Raw genomic sequence first — 15,005 nt, 5'->3', positions numbered from 1 at the left:
GTGTGTGTGTGTGTGTGTGTGTGTGTGTGTGTGTGTGTGTGTGTGTGTCTAACATTGATATTCCCAGGAAGGGACTTTATTTCCTTGCAACCATAAGTACTATTGTTCCTCTTGGCCCTGGGACTGTGGACAGGTTGCCTTCTCTTCTGCAGAGGCAAGCATTAGTGTGCCTTTGAGACAAGGGCCTCTGATCCCTTGTGAATGATTAAAAGTATTCCTCTCTGCCCTGGATCTGTGACCAGGACCATTGTTCCTCTGAAGCTAAAATCAAAACTGCTCCTCTTTGCACTGAAACTACGATCTATAACTACATATTGGCAGAGCAAGAGTCCTGCCCCAGTGTCAGCAAAGGATCTTCTGTAATTTCTTTCTGACCAGGTCCCTGACTCCTTTGCCATGTGTGGACTGAGAGATCCTAAAGCTCCTGCTGCCACTGTTGAAGCCACCTCCAAGACCTAATGCTAGTGTTGTGCCTTGCTAGTATTATGCTCATAGTACACTATGACCCCAGTAAATCCTAAATTGTCTTTGTTTGGAAAAAAATATTCCATGTAGGCCTTTTGTTAGTTCTGACACATAGAAGTTTGATTTGAAGCATTATTTTAAATGGTTTGGAAAAGAATGTTTGAAGAGTTCAGCTGAGTTACTGGCTATGCTCCACCATCTTGGTTGCAAGCTCCCATGAATCAGACTTAATAAAATATTTTGCTCTGTGATGTTTCTCTATTATCTCTTGGCTCCTTAAGTAGCTACCACTTCCCCTCTATGGATGAAACTTCAGGTCTTGATTAATGTCACCATATAATTCCACCACCTGCAAAAAATAATTGAATCAGTTTGGTTTTGTAGCTTTATTTTTTCCAGTAAGCTATTTAATTCAATAAAATTTTACTTTATGTAACATAAGCTGGGTTCAAACTGTGACTTGACAATCCTGCTAATCTACTGTTAATAAAACATTGAATTGTAGCATGAAAAGGATCTTTGATATTCTCTAGCTCAACCCACAACATAACAAAAATTCTTTTTACAAACTTTCATTTTTATTGAAAAAGGTCTAGCTAGGGGAAACCCAAATCTCCTTAAGTGTTCCCATTTAATTTTTGGAAAGTAGTAATTATTAGAAAATTTTCTCTTATTTGTTCCCCTTATCTGCTTCTCTGCAACTTATTTTTTTTAAATTTTTTAATCTATTAATTTGTTTGTTTCCTTTTAGTTTACAGGATTCAATTCCACAATTCCTTGAATTTCACATTTTGTCCCCCTCCCTACCCTGTACCCCCCATGGCGACTTATAGTCAAGTATAGGATTTGTAAATATTTTCAAATTACACCTTGGTCAGGTTATAAGGACGAGTTGTACCAGCTGGAATGAAAAATGGTAAAGAGGACATAAAACCAAATAAGAGAACGAAAAAGATCAGGTATTTTGCTTCCACCTGGATATAAACTTAGTTCTTTCTCTGGATGCACGTTTTTCTCTCCATCATGTGTCTTTTGGGATTGACTTATATCCCTGCATTGCTGAGAAGAGTCCAGTCTATCAAAGTTGGTCATCATACATATGCTGTGTCTGTAATTGTGTACAAATTTCTCCTGGTTCTACTCTTCTCACTCAGCATCAGTTTTTTTTAAGCCTCTCCACGAAAATATGAAGACTGCGTCCCCCCCATTTCTTATAGCACAATAGTATTCCATAACATGCATATACAACAACTTGTTCAGCCATTCCCCAATTGATGGGCACCCCCTTAATTTCCAATTCTTTGCCACAACAAAAAGAGCTGCTATAAACATTTTTGTGCATATGGGTCTTTCTCCCATTTCTATGATCTCTTTGGGATATAACCCTAGGAGTGGTATTGCTGGATCAAAGGGTATGAAAGTATTTATAGCCCTTTGGGCATAATTCCAGATTGTTCTCCAGAAAGGCTGGATCAGTTCACAACTCCACCAACAATGCATTAGTGTTCCAGTTTGCCCACATCCTCTCCAGCATTTGTCATTTTCCTGTTTTGTCATCTTAGCCAATCTGACTGGTGAGATGTGGTACCTCAGAGTTGTTTTGATTTGCATTTCTCTAATCAATAGTGAATTAGAGCATTTCTTCATGTGCTTATAGATAGCTTTAATTTCTTTCTCTGAAAACTGCTTGTTCATATCCTTTGACCATTTGTCAGTTGGAGAATGACTTGTATTTTTATAAATTTGACTCAATTCTCTGTATATTTTAGAAATGAGTCCTTTGTCAGAGACATAGGTTGTAAAGATTCTTTCCCAATTTCCCACCTCCCTCTTAATCTTGGTTACATTGGCTTTGTTTGTACAGAAACTTTTGAATTTCATGTAGTCAAAATTATCCATTTTATATTTTATAATGTTCTCTAATTCCTGTTTAGTCATAGTCATTCCCTCTCGACAAGTCTGATAGGTAAATTATTCCTTGTTTTAGCAGACTGCTTACAGTATCAACCTTTATACCTAGATCATGAACCCATTTAGACTTGATTTTGGTATATGGTGTTAGATAATGGTCTATGCCCAGTTTCTGCCATACTATATTCCAGGTTTCCCAGCAGTTTTTGTCAAATAGTGAGTTCTTATCCCATAAACCAGGGTCTTGTGGTTTATCTAACAATACATTACTGTAGTCATTGACTTCTGAATCTCATGTGCCTAATCTATTCCATTGATCCACTCCTCTATTCCTCAGCCAGTACCAAGTAGTTTTGATGACTGCTGCTTTATAGTACAGATTGAAATCTGGTAAAGCTAGTCCACCTTCCCTAGCATTTCTTTTCATTAATTCCCTTGATATTCTGGACCATTTATTCTTCCAGATGAATTTTGTTACTATTTTTTCTAGCTCTATAAAGTAGTTTTTTTGGTAAATTAATTGGTATGGCAGTAAATATATAATTTAATTTAGGTAAAATTGTCATTTTTATTATATTAGCTCGACCCAGTCATGAGCAATTGATATTTTTCCAATTAGTTGGATCTGACTTTATTTGTGTGAAAAGTGTTTTGTAGTGATGATCATACAGGTCCTGGGTTTGTTTTGGCAGGTAGATTCCAAATATTTTATTATGTCTACAGTAACTTTAAATGGAATTTCTCTTTCTACTTCTTGCTATTGAATTTCATTGGAAATATATAGGAATGCCGAGGATTTATGTGGGTTTATTTTATATCCTGCAACTTTGCCAAATTTATTTATTGTCTCAAGCAGTTTTTTTACTTGATTCTCTAGGATTCTCTAAGTATATCATCATATCATCTGCAAAGAGTCATAGCTTGGTCTCTTCTTTGCCTAACTTGATTCCTTTGATTTCTTTTTCTTCTCTAATTGCTACTGCTAACATTTCTAGTACCAGATTGAATAAGAGGGGTGATAGTGGACACCCTTGTTTCATCCCTGATCTTATGGGAAATACTCCTAGCTTCTCCCCATTACATATAATACTTGCTGATGGCTTCAAATAGATGCTACCTATTAATAGTTTTCCTTTTGACCACCGCCCCCCTCCGTGTTCCCTTTTCGGCCCCCCTCCCTTTTCCTTCCCTTTTCCCCTTACTACTTCCCTCCCTACAAACCACTCCCACCTCCCTTTCGTAACCCTTTCCCCCTCCTACTGCCTGTAGGATATTGTTATACTTAATGAAGTATGCTATTTTTTCTTTGCATCAAGAATGACAGGAACAAATCTCATGCGAATCTCCTCTCCCTCCCCTCTTCCCCTCTAAAATGATTCTTTTTGCCTTTCTTCTCTATAGCGTCCTATGCTTAACTGGTTGTTATTCCCTCCTTGTACCAGAAACAATGAGGGAAAAGCTCATATGCTTCCCAACACCCTCCCTTTTTTTCCTCTGCTATACAGTTTTTATGCCTCTATGAGTGGCATAATTTACCCTTTTCTACTTCAACCAGTCCCTTTGTAGCCCTTAAGAAGATTTTTTAAAAATCGTCATTTTGTGTATTTTATAGTCACACCCTCTACTTGTCTATAACCAGTTTGCTCTTATCAAATAGCAGGGTGTGTGTGTGTGTTCTCCTGGTTTACCTTTCTAAGTCACTCTTGCATCTCGTAATTGGAGGTTGAATTTTCCATTGAGTTCTGGCTTTTTTATCAAGAAGGTCTGGAACTCTGTTATATCATTGAATGACCATCTCTTTGCCTGGAAGAATATGCTCAGTCTCGCTGGGTATGTGATCCTTGGTTGTAATCCGAGCTCTTTTGCCTTCCTGAAAATTGTATTCCACTGCCTCTGATCTTTCCGCGTAGAGGCTGACAAATCCTGTGCAATCCTCACTGTGGACCCTCGATATTTGAATTGTTTCTTTCTGGCTGCTTGAAGTATTTTCTCTTTTATCTGGTAGTTCTGGAGTTTGGCCACAACGTTTTGAGGATTTTTCAGTTTGGGATCTCTTACAGCAGGTGTCCGGTGGATTCTCTCGATTTCTATTTTCCCCTCAGGTTCTAGTATCTCAGGACAGTTTTCTTTAACGAGCTCTTGGAGAATGTTGTCCAGGCTCATTTTTTCATCATAATTTTCTGGTAGGCCTATGATTCTCAGATTATCTCTCCTGTATCTGTTTTCCAGGTCAGTTATTTTTTCTTTGAGGTATTTTACCTCTTTTTCTAATTTTTCATTTGTGTTGTTTTGCTTGGCTAATTCTTGGTTCCTCATAGAGTTATTTGTTTTCATTTGTTTAATTCTGGTTTTTAGCAAATCATTTTCCTTGGTTAATTTTTGAAGCTCCTTTTCCATATCATACACTTTTCTTTTTAGAGAGATGCTTTCCTCATTATAATGTTTTTCTAATTCTGCTATTTTCATTTTGAGAGAAATATTTATTTTTTCTTCTATCTCTCTCATTTTGTTTTCAAAGTTCCTTTTGATCTCATCTAGGAGAGCCTTCTGTGCTTGGGATCCATTCCCTGTTGAAGTTTCAGCTGTGGGTGTGGAGTCCACATTGTCTCCCTCTAAGGTTGGTTCCTCCCTCTGAGGATAGTAGGACTCCAGAGTCTTTGTCTTTGTAGTCTGCTTTCTACCCATTTTGAGGCAGGGTCCTAGCCACGCCCTTCCTCTAGGATCCCAAGCCTTTACTGTAGAGGGTTTTGCCCTGGGCAATAGTTACTATATTTTCAGGGTCAGAGGTGGGATTTGGAGCAAGTGGGGTTCACTCTGTCATCCTCCTCTTTGGAGGTCCTGAAAGGGGCTTTTTAAAAAAGATTTCTGGGCTATGAAGTGGTAGCCCCAGGAGTGTTTGTTGTCCAGTACAGGGGCCCCTGTATTTGCTTCTTACCTTGCTCCTTCCAGTCCCAGACCTTTGGTGATAGCCCTCTTAGTGGACCTTGTGGTTGGTGGGAAGACTTGCCCTCTGAGTTGATCAGGCCCCTTCCCATCCTGCATCTGCCGTGCCCCGCCTTCCCAGCCTGCATCTGCCGTGCCACACCTTCCCGGCCTACGTCTGCCCCTCGTTCGGGGGAAAAGGTCAGCACCCTGAACTTCAAAGTATACAGGCAGAAGTATCAAGACAGAATCAGATCAAGTAGACAGCTTTCCAAACTGTCCAACCATTACATGCATACCAAATCAACATCTGGGTTTTTCAAAGCCGAGGGGGGGCTCTGGAGCAGCAATGGCTTCCCAGATCTGATCAAATCACAGAACACTTCTCAAAGTGAGCCCCCTTCTCTGCAACTTCTATACTTTTCTCTTAATTCTGACTGCTACAAGAAGCAATTTAATTCCTCTCCTGTATGATAATCATTCAAACCTAGAAGACACCTTTCATGTCTTTCCTAATTTTTCTTTAGACCAAACATTGGCAGATACATGACATAGTGGATAGAGTGCTAGTCAAAAGTACCTGAGTTCAAATCTGACTAAGACACTAGCTGTGTGGCCCCAGGCAAGTGACTTAACCCTGGTTCCTCAATTCCTCATTTGTAAAAAGAGCTGGAGAAAGAAATGGCAAGCTATTTCAGTATCCCAAATGGGATCATGGCTATTGGACACAACTGGCAGACAAAATATCACTTTTTCAATTAGTTCTTTTGTGAGATAATTCCCAATCCTCACATGATACCAGTTTCCTTTCTTTGACCCTCTACATTTTGCCAATATCCTTCCTTGAATACAATGCTCTTAAGGGAACATGATACTTTGAATTTGACCTAATCAGGAAAGAACACAGTAAACCAACTGCTCAATTTTCACATTACCACTTAATTCAATCTAGGATAAAAATTGTTTGGTGGAGCTGACATGTCAAGCAGTTAAATTTGAATTTACCACTTCCTAAAATATAGGCATAATTAGGTAATCATGAAAATAATGATTGTAGAAAGAATATGCTTTTACTCCATTTTGATTAATGCTCTATCACTCTTCTCAGCAGTTGTTCTGAACTGCTTTTTTCAAGTGGCTCATATATTTCTTCCTGTTCTCTCAGAAGTTCTCAACTTATACTTTACTGAGAAAATAGAAGCCATTTTCCACAAGCTCCCTCTTCTTCTGCATTTTCCAATACCCTATAAGCCCCTTGACAGCAGGGAAGATTTCATTTTTGCCTTTGTAATCTCAGCACTTAGAAGAATACCTGATACCCAATGAGTGCTGAATAAATGCTTTCATGTTGATTGAATAATAGTGTTTTCAATTCTTGTGGTTCTCATCTTATTAGATAGGGAAGGGATATGAAGTAAATTATTTAGAAGCCATAAGCAAGAGTCAATCACAGAACAATATTCCAGGCACGGCTTGTATTAGGTAAAAAGGAAGGTTAATTTTGGGAAGGGGGGGTCAAATAATAAACAATAAACTCATTTCTCCTAGGACTTTAGTCATCTAAATCTCACTAAAGCCTTGGATGTGGTAATGACAGTCCAGTTTTTGTAGATTTAATCACTTCATTGCTTTAAATTTACACTGATTAGGAAACTAGAATCAGTGTAATTATATTTTCATTCAAGTTTGCATTTCTCTTAATTAAAGAGAGGTTTAATAAATTTCATATCCTAATTTTTTACAGATTTACAAGGTTTAAATTTCTCTGAAAGCATGTGTAGCATCAGAAAAGGAGGTTTGTAATATTTTACCTTAGTGGTCAGTGAATTTAGCAATGACATATTAATCACTACTAATGAGAGACTTGGACATAACTGGTTTCTTGCAGATCTGGCAATGAAAAATGTAGAAATACAATAATAAATAATCATAAATAAAACATTTGTCTCTTAGGTCTTTTTTTAGCTTTAATCTAGTTAGTATTAGCTTTGGGAGAGATGGATAAGATGAACAAATGACATATTATAGACTTATGTGGCCTTAGGTTTAGGTCATAAACATAGTTGTCATTAGATCCATAACTTCCTAGGTCCCATTTGCCAATGTCAAATTTTCAGCAATGATGGTGAATACCTACTTGATCAAGGCTTTAAATGAAATCAGGGAAATTGTATATAACTATTTAAGCTCTGATAAATTATTGTGTTAAAATATGAAATTTCAAAGAAAAATGTTGTCCCCTTAAATAAATCTCCCATAAGGAAAAGAATAAGATTAACAACAAAGAGGCCCCAGAAATCCTGTTTCCATAACTATGTGATCCTGAGCAATTTGCCCAACTTAATCTTTGTCAACATGTTTACTAACCTAAAAAATGGAATCAATAATAGTATCAACCTAATAATGTTATTGTCAGGATCAAGTGACATGATACTTGTAAATTTTATAAGGGCTAGTTAGTCGTATTTACTCAAAATATCTTTCTCCAGATTTAGTAGGGGAATAAAGAAATAAAAAGAAGAGGTGTGCTGTCACTACATTGGGAAAATAACTTCTGTTCACCTCAGAACAGTCAAAGGTAGAAGATTACTTCATAATACAGGACAAAATTTTGTCTAGCAACTCAAAATAAAAGAAGGGATCTTTATATATATATATATATATATATATATATATATATATATGTATATGTATATATATCTGGTAAGATTGTCAGCTTTTTAAGAAGTTAACCAAGCTACATGTGGTAGCAGTAACAGGTGTGATTTTAAACATTTTTATCCTCCTAGTACCACTATGTATATGTGAATATAATGTTTGTGTTAAGTCTCACAAAGCACTTCCTTAATATCAATAAGATTTGTCAGCTTATTATGAAGTTAACCAAGCTACATGCGGTAGCAGTAAAAGGTGTGATTTTAAACATTTTTACCCTGTATTATGAAATAATTTTCTACCTTTGACAAGCTCTGGCTCCCTACTCACACCTCAGTACCACCACCCAAGACCATGATTCAGATCGAGGCAGGTAAAAGCAAGAGTGCCACATGGAGGCAGCTTCATGGCTGGCATGCCTCTGCTGCTTCTTGCTCTGGGGGCAGAGGCCAGACTGCACCTCTGTCCCCCCACATTTCCAACAGAATTCTGTTCTGACCTTTTACTTTGTCTTTGGCATTTTGGGGTTGATAATTCTGGAAACTGCCACAGCTGATGGTGATCTACTCTCCCAAGGTCCACTCCAGTAGCTGCTGGTGGTAAAATCACAGGCCGGGAGGGTGGGGGGTGGGGGATGGGGGAGGGGGGCAGGTTAGGCTCTGCTCTCAGAGCACTGCAATGGATACTTCCTGTTCATCTGCCTGGCTGCCTTCAGCAAGAGATTTGTTTCTCTCTGTCACTTTGTGTGCTCTGTAGCTCTAAAATTTGTTTGCAGTCATATATTATAGATATTTGAAATGGTAATGGGGGGAGCTCATGGAATTTTCCTGCTTCTAAGCTGCCATCTTGGCTCCTCCCCCACTTTTTCTTCATTTTATTAATATAAGCATTTAAATATATAAATTTCTCCTAAGTACTGCTTTGGCCATATCTCATAAATCATGGTAAGTTGTCTCATTATTTTCATTCTCTTCAATGAAATTATTGATTGTTTCTATAATTTATTCTTTGACCCACTCATTCCTTAGAATTAGATTATTTAGTTTCCAATAATTTTTAAAGCAATTGGGGTTAAGTAACTTGCTCAAGGTTACACGGCCAGGTGTTTCTCGGTGGGTGCTAAGTGTTTGAGCCCGGGATTCAATCCCCAGGTCATCCTGACACTGGAGCCAGTGCTCTTACTCCCTGTGCTACCTGGCTGCCCCAGTTTCCAATATTTTTTAATGTATCTTTCCATGGTCTTTTATCATATGTAATTTTTAATTTATAATGATGTGAAAAGTAAGTATTTAACGTTTCTGCCTTTCTACATTTGATTGTGATGTTTTTATGCCCTAACACATTTTCAAATTCAGTTTAAGTGCCATGTACCCCTGAGAAAAAGGCATATTTCTTTTTTATCCTTGTTTAGAAATATTTTGTCCTTAAAGCATTACACCTTTTTCTGAAAATGTACAACTTACTAAAATTATAAATGGTCAACTTTTATGAAGTAGTAACATTTGTTATATTTTGTTTAGCTGAAATATCATTTCACTTGTAAAAACAATCTCCTGTTACAAAAAATAATCATAAACCTTAATGGATCTGAAAGTTGTTTTTATAAATGTACCAACAAAATCTCAAGCTAAACAATATTTTAAATAGAAAAATATCCATTTTTAAATACTTTGGTAAACATATTTCTGTGGCTTATGTATATATACACTAGTTCATTTTTTCTACAAAAAAACTTTACAATGTAGGAAATCTTTATAGAACTTCCAACTTATATTAAGCATAATTATATCAAGACCTAACTGCCTTTTAAAATATTCCATATGCAACTTTAGAATCATAGAAACAATTACAAAATCAGAAAATACTTCTTTGCAGTTAACCATGATCTGCTTTGAAATATTCAACAAAATGTACTATTTTCTGGAAGTTTTTTGGTATTCCTGTTGGCCCGCCAGTACCAAAAGTATGTAACTCCCATGAATAAAAAGCTTCAGTGCAACTTCCTTTTGTGGTTAGCTGTACTTACATTCCTTCTTTTGTCAGTGACATCTTAGGATTATAAATAGAGCTAGGTACCTAGGATTTATATTTCAAATCAGACTAGAAATTAAATCAAATGGTTTATGGATATGCACTGTAAAAGAAAGACTTGTTTGTGGTCAATTACTACAATAAAAAGATCCAATTAATTATTTTACAGTTAAATAATTTGACATATACTACACAATTATTGATGCATGATCCAGTCACATGGCAAGTTTTTTTTTTCCAAAAGCTAAGCATTATGTGAAATATTTAAAAGATGCAAATAATTGTTACTTTAAATTTTATGCTGCTTTTAAATTCAGGTAATAACCTTGTTTTTCATTTTTTTCCTCTTCATGTTTCAAAGTGAATATCACATATCCATCATTAAATGTCCTAAATCATATGTACTTCTACAAATGCAAAATCAAGATAAATAGTGTTTGTGTCATATCACAAAATTTTAGCAAATCGATAGATTACTATGTGAGATAATGCAATCAGGTTTATACTAGTAGTTATATCACTTTAATGAGTGTTCACTACAAAATTAACACTTAAGTCCCAATTCAGAATATCATAATTTTTCAAAGCCAGGTACTTTTGTACAAATAAAATAATTGCATTTGGATTTCAAGTAACATATTTTCCTTCCTTCCAAAGAAAGTTATTGCAACATGAAAACTGCTTGGGCCATCATGCTAGAGAAGGTAGCTCAGTTTCATTTTGGAATTGATCCAAAATCAGGTAGAGTCTCATGAATTGAATGCTATAAAATTCAACCTTATGTTGATTCAATATGCCAGTTTCTGGTCAAGGTATCCATTTGAAATATCCTTAAATCTTGAAGTATTGAAAACTTTATATTGCATGGTATTTTCAGGTAATGTTAATTCCAGTTAATCTCATATCCTGGGAAGCCTTGCACCTTCTCTTCTTTTTCCATCAAAAGCTGCAGTCTTTCTCCAAGCTAACTGAATACCTATTTAAGATATCCCCTTAAATACCAAATATGAGTAAATATGTTACCAGCCTGGAGAGACCCTGATGAACCTATTAATGTTTCATATAAATTCCCATTATCATTTCTCTATAAATACTGCTGCAGCCATAGGTGTCCTCATGCTTCTTCTTGCTGAAGCAGTCAACTCTTCAATTACAGCATTTAATTTTTTAATTACCCACTCTGTTTCTTCATGACCTTTATTAGCATTAGATGATATAGTACTTTCCATCAGTCCTTCTAGATAACTGCTAAGCCTCACTCCTTTCAGAGTGCTTATGATTTCTTGAGTCAAAATGATCTTTCCTGGTTCTTGAGAATGTGGCTTATATATGTCTCTCATCTACTGAACCTATATTTGTAAATGAAATATTAATGTATATAAGTTCCATTGTTTTCTCTATGGGATCAACTATGGAATGTTCCTGCATATATACTTTGCTTCTTGCTGCACCAATAAGTAATTTTCCAATAGAAGGCATTCCCCATTCTGTGCTGAGAAGTATATGGCCATGCAGTTTCCCAGTACGATCTACATGTATGTCTAAGAAATCAACTCCAGCCACACTTGGATTCATAGGTTTGGGATAGTTCTGCATAGCAGCTATTGCAATTGTTTCCCATGGATAGTCAAAAACATGCTATGATATCCAAATCTTCATGATGCCAGTGACCAGCACAATGTCTTCATGCTGCAAAGGACACTAGGGGAAAAAAGTGACACCACCCCTCTTCCAGTTGCTGGCACCCTGCATATTCCTTTTTTTCCCCATTCAATTATCTCCAGAGGTCTATCATATTTAAATTTTCTAAAATTCTCTTGATGTCCTTAGCTTATTTCTTGTTTATTTTAGGATGAGATTATCTAATTCTGAGAAGGTAAATTTGAGATCCCTACCCAGAATAGTTTTACTATCTAGTTTGTCCTATAACTCATTTACATTAAACTTTAGAAAATCAGATTTTATACCATTTAGTGCATATTACTTAATTGTCTATGGTATCTTTTAGCAAGATGTATTTTCCTTCTTTGTCTTATTTAATTAGATATTTTTTTTTTTGTTTTTGCTTTGTATGAGATCATGATTGCTAACCCTGGTTTTTGGTTGTGTTTTTTTTTCTTCAGCTGAAACATAAGAGATTCTGCTCCAGCCTCTTACCTTTACTCTTTTGAGTGTCTCTTTGCTTCAGAAGTGTTTCTTGTAAACAACATATTTTAGGATTTTGCTCTTTAATCTACTCTTCTGTCTTTTTCCATTTTTATGAGAGTTCATCACTTTCTCACCTATGATTATTAATGATGTATTCATCTCCATCCTATTTTTTACTGTTTATACTTTTCTCTCTCTCTTCTTTCACCCTGACCTTCCCCACTAGTGGTTTGCTTTTGACCACCACCTCCTTCAATCTGCTCTCCTTCTATCATATTCCCACCCTTTTCTCTTCCCCCTCCCCACCTACTTCCCTATGAGGTAAGATAGATTTCTCTACCCAATTAAGTGAGTAGATATTCCCTCTCTGAGTCAGATACAAAAATAGTAAGTTTCAAACAATACTCACTCCCCTCCCTTCTTTCCCTCTAATATAATAGATCTTTTGTGCTTCTTTCTGTGATATAATTAACCCCTTTCTGACTCTCCATTGCCTCTTCTCCCAGTGCATTTCTCTTTTTTTACCCCTTAACTTTTTATACCATCTCATCAAAGTCAATTTATACTCGCACCCGCTGTCTAAGTATACTCCTAAGTGCCCTAAGAGAAATACAATTCTTAAGAGTTACAATTATCAATTTCCCACGTAGGGATGTAAACCATTTTATCTTAGGGAATAGCATGTTTGTTTATTTGTTTCCTTTAATGTTTATCTTTTAATGTTTATCTTAATCTTTTATTTGAAAATAAAATTTCCTGTTAAGCTCTGGTCTTCTCATCAGGAAAGTTTGAAAATTCCCTATTTAGTGAATATTAATTACCCCCATAAAAAATTACACTTATTTTTTTGGTATTTGATTCTACTTTGTAATCCAAGCTCCTTTACCTCTTGAAACATCAAATTCTAAGCCCTCAGTAATGTAGAAGCTGCTAAATTTTGTATAAATATTACCTTGATATATAAATTGTTTCTTCTGTTTGCTTGCAGTATTTCCACCTTAACCTCATAGCTCTGGAATTTGACTAAAATAGTACTGGGAATTTTCATTTTATGATTTCTTTCAGGAGGAGATCACTGGATTCTTTCAATTATTACTTTAAACCCTAGTCCTAGGATATCAATGCAATATTATTGGATAATTTCTTGATAGTTGCTGTGCATGTTCTTTTTTTAAATCTTGGCTTTCAGGAAATCCAATATTTCTTAGATTATCTCTTCTGGATCTGTTTTCCAGGATATTTATTTTTCTCCAGTGAAGTGTTTTACAATTTATTCCATTTTTTCAGCCTTTTGATTTTGTTGGATGATTCTTGATGTCACATACAATAATTAGCTTCCACTTGCCCAAATCTAATTTTTAGGCTGCAATTTTCTTCACTTAGATTTTGTACCTCCTTTTCCAATTAGACAATTCTACTTTTTTAAATTGTATTTTATATTTATTTTTAGTTTACAACATTCATTTCCACAATATTTTGAGTTACACATTTTCTCCCCATTTTTCCCCTACCTACCACCCCAAAATAGTGATCTGACTGTATACCCCAAACCCAATTAGCTCTCTCCTATATTCTCCCCCATTCCCCCTCTGACTTTCTGGTGGGAAAAGATGGATCTCCATACCCCACTGTATGTATATCTCATTGCCCAGTTGCATGTAAAATTAATAGTAATAACAATCATAATAATAATAAATATTTTTATTTGAATTTAAAATTTTGAATTCCACATTCTATCCCTTCCTCACTCATCACTCACCCTTACTGGGAAGATAAACAATTCAATATATGTTGCACATGTGTAGCTACACAAAACATTTTGCTAGTGGATATAATGTGAAAGACTGAACATATTTCCTTCCATCCTATCTAACCCTCAATTGTCCTGTTCTCTACTTTGACTCTGTACTTCTTCAAAAGTGTGTGCTTCTAACTTCCCTCCCCCCCCAAACTGACCTCTCCAACATAAACCCCCCTCTCATTCCCTTCTCCTCTTCTCCCCTGTAGGCCAATATACCCAGTTAAGTGTGTATGTCATTGCCTCCCTAAACGAAATTCAATGAGAGTAAGGTTGACCCATTTGCTTTTGTCTTCCTGTTCTTCTCCTCCATTGTAACAGTTTTCCCTTGCCGCTTCTATATGAGATAATGTACACCATTCTGTCTCTCCCCATCTCCTCTAATTATATTCCTCTCTCACCTCTCAATTTCACCTTTTAAATATCATCCCTTCCTATTCAATTGGTCCTGTGCCCTCTGTCTATGTACACCTATACCCATATATACACACACTCACACATGTATCCATATGCACATATACCCTCTTATATAGACATATATGTATGTATACATGCTTACATAAACACACACATTTATATTCCCTTCAACTATCCTCATACTGAGAAAATTTACATAAGTTACAATTATCATTTTTCCATGGAAGATTGTAAATAGTTCAATTTTGATAAGTTCGTTATGTTTTCTTTTCCCTGTTTACCTTCTCATGCTTCTCTTGCTTCTTGTATTTGAATGTCAAATTTTCTATTCAACTCTGTTTTTTTCATCAAGAAAGCTTGAAAGTCCTCTATTTCATAGAATTACCATATTTTCCCCTGAAAAATTATACTCACTTTTGCTGGGTAGGGTAGGTGATTCTTGGTTTTAATATGAGTTCCTTTTATCTCCAGAATATCAAATTCCAAGCACTTCAATTTTCTAATGTAAAAGCTGCTAGGTCTTGTGTTATCCTAATTGCATTTGCACAATATTCAAATTGTTTCTTCTTGGCTGCTTGTAATATTTTCTCCTTGATCTGGGAACTCCAGGACCTGGCTATAATATTCCTAGGAGTTTTCTTTTCATGATCTTTTTCAA

The 15,005-nt window shown here is 35.9% G+C and overlaps 1 pseudogene; it reads right to left on the bottom strand.

Annotated features, from left to right (window-relative positions):
* Positions 1-11,060: 11,060 nt before the first annotated feature.
* LOC138147726 (PRELI domain containing protein 3B-like) lies at positions 11,061-11,643 on the bottom strand (annotated as a pseudogene).
* Between the last annotated feature and the right edge of the window lie 3,362 nt (positions 11,644-15,005).

This window comes from Petaurus breviceps, unplaced genomic scaffold (genome assembly GCF_028583685.1).
Source record: "Petaurus breviceps papuanus isolate PSGF00001 unplaced genomic scaffold, PetGlider_PUasm1.0 90804, whole genome shotgun sequence".
Lineage (NCBI taxonomy): Eukaryota > Metazoa > Chordata > Mammalia > Diprotodontia > Petauridae > Petaurus > Petaurus breviceps.
The sequence above is the reverse complement of the archived record's forward strand: the minus strand, read 5'-3'. Positions and strand labels throughout refer to the sequence as shown.